This window comes from Suncus etruscus, chromosome 9 (assembly GCF_024139225.1).
Source record: "Suncus etruscus isolate mSunEtr1 chromosome 9, mSunEtr1.pri.cur, whole genome shotgun sequence".
Taxonomy (NCBI): Eukaryota; Metazoa; Chordata; class Mammalia; order Eulipotyphla; family Soricidae; genus Suncus; species Suncus etruscus.
Window position 1 is genome coordinate 56,346,044 of NC_064856.1, and position 6,000 is coordinate 56,352,043.

Here is a 6,000-nt window from a genome sequence, read left to right on the forward strand (position 1 = left end):
TACTTTAAAGAAGTTGAAAAAGCAAGGGATTATTCTGGAAAGTGTGCAATTATTTCTTTGATAATCCTATAATTAACTTTACTTGGTAATCCTTGATATAGATCTCAATGGTCTGTAAACTTACAAAATAGGCATAAAATCATAGTTTAATTGCCATGTAAAAGTCCACAGGTATCCCTTAATGTACCATAACATAGATAAACTAAGCTATGTTTATTTTGGCTACATTTCTAGTTCAGTATTAAGCAGCTCTCCTCTGCCAGATCATACCTATTATTTCTCAAAGGCTTGCTTTATCTGTTTATTCTCAGAGATGAAACTATCTTCTAAAAGCTGTGTTTTATTTTTGTGACCTTTATTAGATATACCAAGTATTTGAAATAATAAATTATTAAATTAATTTTTAATGTGATTTCATTATAAAGTGTGTCAAGTGATATGCTGTCACACTGATGGTCATGATTCCTTGTGTCACAAAGGTGTGAAAACTGCTACTAAGTGTGTATGACCACTGAAATTAAAGTATACTCTCTTTGGTAGCATTTCAGCCAAAGTATATTTATACGTATTGCTATAACTTACAAAAACACAGAGAATGAAATGAGTAATATAAAATCAAATAAATTAAGAAGAAAAATAAAACCTAGAAGTATTAAAATAAATTTGCTGTAACATATGACAGTTTATCACTTTTTCATTTAAATGTAGTTTTTTATCCTTATTTAAAATTTTTTCAGCCATTTCTCATCTTGTTATGAAAGAAGTACAAAATTTTCTGTCAATAGCAATTTGGACTTCAGGTATTGGAATAGAAACTAAGCTACAGAATAGGTAGAGTGGAAAGAATGCCACACAAAGAGCTCAGTAAATTTTCCAAATCAAGATAAAGAAAAACAAGAAGAGAACTGTTCATACCTCTCAATTTTTCATCCATCTAAAAGTTTTCACATTGACCCAATTGTCAAAACATATTGAACAAAGATAACTTGTTCAATAATAGTTACATTTAAATGAAGTTAACAGGAGGATACTAGTGGCAATCTCTGGAGTTATTGACATGCTCTAGAGAATTCTGAATCATTATAGAGGATCCTGAGTTGTGTCTTCTCTCAGAAGGGTTTCAAGTGATTAGAAAGAGAACAGAAAATCTCATGTATATATTAGTAGTTACCTCACCACTTATGAGGTTATAACTTCATGAGTTATTTAATATGTCTTATCTTTGGAAGTGATTTGCATTCTTTTAGTCATTGGTTTTTGAAGGAAAAAATATTAGGTTACAATCACAATCTATAGCATAATATTTGATTTCTAGGAATCGCATTGTTTTTATGCAATTTTGATATTCTCTAGGTATAATGTTATCCCTAAATATTAATATTTAAGTATATTTCTATTACATGTATTATATAATTAATTTTTATTTATATTTATTCACAACAGTTTGTTATTTTAATAGTTTAAACCAAAGCTATATAGTACACAGAACAAATAAGATATTTTCATAAATTAACAAAATAAATAGAAAATTTCATCTAATGTACAAAAATCTGAAACATACACCAAGAATAAATATAAATAACTAATAAGCATAGAAAAATGTTGACAAAATAATCAGCTAAAAAGTATATATATTAAAATATATATATTAAATTATATATATAATATATATATTAAAATACAAATAATTTCAAAATTTTATTTGAAAATATAATTGAGATAAATATATGTGTATGTTTTTATAATACATTAATTATGGTCCAGAATATGTACTATATAAATATTAATCATCATGTGCCTCAAAGGCCTTGTAAAAGATGCCTATAACTTTATATTAGAAAAACTAGAAAATACATAGTTGTAAAATATTATATTAAAGAATATATAGATCAATAAATGATCTGTATAGATCTGTATAGATCAATAAATGAAATCCAACTTTCTTCTGATAATAAAAGACACTCAAACTATCATGCTAAGCACAGTCTCAGAATTAAAATTGTCTAGAAAATGTGGAGATGGCCAAATTTGTATCATATAAAATAGTGTTTAAGCTATAGAACATAATAAGAGATAGGAATAGTTAACAGAATAATACATTAAAAAGACTTAATTCTAATCAATGTTTATGTAACAAATGAACAAGAAGTCATATAAATCAAGAGTTAAAAGACCTGGGTAGACACATTGCATCAACGACAATATAATGGTAGAATAAGGTTTTAACATTCCATTCTCATCAGAAAAAGATTGATCAGAATATCAACATGGCAAAGGAACCTAAAATTAGAAGATAGAATAATTGAGATAAATAGATATGTACAGCACTATCCACCCCTAAAATATGAATATGTGTTTTTCTCCAGTGCACCTGGAATATTACTCATAATATACAATAAGTAAAGCACAATTTGAGTGAGCATAATTCATAAAAATATGAAAAAAATTAAGTTTCTTCTTAGACCATAGTACTATTTTTTTTTTTTTTGGTTTTTGGGCCACACCCGGTGACGCTCAGGGGTTACTCCTGGCTATGAGCTCAGAAGTCGCTCCTGGTGGGGGACTATATGGATGGGACACTGGGGGATCGAACTGCGGTCCGTCCTAGGCTAGCGCAGGCAATGCAGGCACCTTACCTCTAGCGCCACTGCCCGGCCCCGACCATAGTACTATTAAGTTAGAAATTAATTAAGTATAAAAGAATTCAGAAAAGTCTCTAATATCTCAAGACTGAACAACATACTATTAGAAATCAAGAGGATGAGAGAAAAAATTAAAAAGAAAAAAATCCCCCCCCAAATAATGCAAACAAAAACTAGCAGAACCTATGGGACACAATAAAAGCAGTACTTAAAGAAATATACTCATAGAGCTGGAGCAATAGTGCAATGGTAGGGCGTTTGCCTTACACATGGCTGACCCAGGAAAGATCTAAGTTCAATTCCCAGCATCCATTATGGTCTCCTAAGCTAGGAGCAATTTCTGAGCGAATAGCCAGGAGTAACCCACCCCAGGTGTGCCCCTCATAGAAATATAAGTACTTATATTTATAGTACTTATAGAAATACAGTACCTATATATAGAAATATAGTCTTGCATTTCAGGTCTGTGTCTGGGCAGATACAGGACCTCAGTCCCTCCTATCAACCCTCCTTTCTCCAAACTGTCTGGATGCACTAGAAGACTTTTCCATGTATATCATATAGTTCCAGGCAGATTGGCTCCTAGCACTTCTTTCTCATAAAATAAACAGTTCAAAACTCAGCTGAACAACCCAATAACCTAGTTTGCAATATTATTATCTTACTTAGATAACCTTGCTTGTTTAGGAAAATAGCCTTTAAAGCAGATATACCTCTAGCCACCTTTTATATAAACAGTTCAATATATCACTTTATTAAACACCCCGAAACTCCAGCATTCCAAATCACCAAATGCAAAGAACAATGGGGGAAGCTAAGGAAAAAACCTGCAGTTGGGGATATGAAAAGAAATCCTAGAAAATTTCCAAGTCTTATAGAGCCTTATAGAAGAGAATCTAAAATAAACGCTGAATGTTTATGCAGAAATCAAGGAGTCACTAGCCTGTAAAACTAAAAAATTTATAGATGAACAATTCAACCAACTTAAATAAGAACTTATTTAGAAGATGAGAGAATTCATACAAAGAAACTGAAGTAATTAAAAAAACATGTTAGAAAGCCATAGTAGCAGAATTACACAGGTGGAGAATCATATAGACTAACTGAAAAACAAATTACAAGACAGCAGTGATTAAAAAGTTAAAAAAGAAAAGATAAAATATTGGAAGAAAATGTAAGATACATAATGAACAAAGACAAAAGAAATAATCTCAGAATTATAAGAATACAAGAAGGGGCAGAAAGGGGAAAGGGAAAGAACAAGTAGTGAGGGACATAATAGAAGAGAATTTTCCCACTCTCTGGAAAGATGCAGCTATACAAATCCAAAAGGCAAAAAGTATGCCGAAACTGACCAACACCAAAACATATAATAATCTAAATGGCAAAAAAGCAAAGAGAGAAATGAACTCTTTAAATCAGTAAGGAAGAAGAAAAACCTGCTATAATAGAAAGAATGTAAGAATCAAACCAGACAATCCATTTGAAACAATCCAGGCAAGAAAAGAGTAGAATAAAATAAAAGTACTAGGGCCAGAGCTATAGCGCAGCAGTAGGGTGTTTGCTTTGCATGCAGTTGACCCAGGACAAACCTCAGTTCCATCCCCAAAGTCTCATATGGTCCCCCAAGCTTGGAGTGATTTGTGAGTGCATAGCCAGGAGTAATCCCTGAGTGTCACCAGGTGTGGACCAAAAAACAAACAAACAAAAAATTAAAAGTACTAAATGATAGAAATTATCAGTCTAGAGTCCATTACCCTGCAAAACTTTCTTTACATGGGAGTGAAAATTAAAAATCTTCTAGGACAAAAACAAACAAACAAAAAGCACCACAACCTTGCAATATTTACCCTAATCAAAACTATGCTAAATTACTCAAAGAATAATCATATAAACCAAATACCCAACTGTAACAACAACAACCCTACACAATATAATGGCAAAACTGTTGTTTCTGTCAATAGTTTCCTTAAAATGTCAATCAATTAAACTCTCCCATCAAAAGGCACAGAGTAGTGGGTAGGATCAAGAAACAAAACCCAGCCATCTGATGTCAGCAGAAAACACACATAAAAGTTCAGGTTAGACACAGGCTCAGAGTAGAAGGATAAATAATAATTATACAAACTACTGGAAAACAAAAAGAAACTGGGAGAGACATCACCAAATGACATTCAACCTCAATAAAGTACTTAGAGACAGGAAAGGACAATCAATTCTTGATCAGGGTAATAATAGACCAAGAAATATTAACTCTGATCAACATTTATGCACCAAATGTAGAGCCTACAAAATATGTAAGTCTTTTGCTCACAATCTAGAGAAGCATAGATAAAATGTGCACTTTGGGGGACATTGTTGGACCTTCAATCACTGTATATCTAAAATCCAACTATGAAGGACTTTATAAATAACAATAGTTTCAATAAAATTAAAAAATAAATATAAAATAAAATGTAGGGACTGAGCAATAGCATGGCAGGTAGAACTTTTGTTTTTGTATGTGGTGAACCCAGAATCGATCCTCAGCATACCAATGTCCCTCAAGGTGCCAAGAGTAATTTCTGAGTGCAAAGACAGATATAAAACATAAGCACCATGCATAGGCCCCCCCAAATAAATAAATACAAAGAAAGATAAATATTAAATATAAACCTGATATTTAAGCTTGACAGAGTAGTAAAAGAACAACAAATTATTCCCAAAGCAAGTTGAAGACATAAAATGATAAAAATATATACAGAAATCAACAATACAGACAAATATAATTACTTAAAAGGTAAATGAAAAAGACTTTTAAGAAGAAATAAACAAAATATTGGAAAGCCTTAGCTATATTCACAAGAAAAAAAGGGAGAAATCTCAAATATCTCTGGGATGGAATATGAAAAATTATACCTCTGTCAGAAATACAAAGACCCAAAGTTGCTATTATGAACAACTTTATGCCACTAATATGAAAATCTTGAATAAATTGATATATTTATAGAACCACATAACTTTCACAAACTTTGAAGGAAGTAGAAAACATAAACACAAATCAAAAATTTTAACAATTTTTTGTTTGTTTGGTATTTGTTTTAATTGAATAACCATTAATTTACAAAGCAATTCATGGATGTGTTTATTTTTTATGCTTTTTATTACTTTGGTTAAACACCATGGTTACAAAATTCTTCATGAATTCTTTTCAGTCATAGAATGTATATCATTTCTCCAGTGTACTTTTCTGACAACTATGTCACCAATTTCCCTCCATAAACTCTGCCTGGCTCTAAGGCAGATATTTACTTCTCTTTCTCTCTCACTCTTACTCTCTCTCTCTGTCTCTCTCATGTTTTTCCCTTTGTGGTTTGCA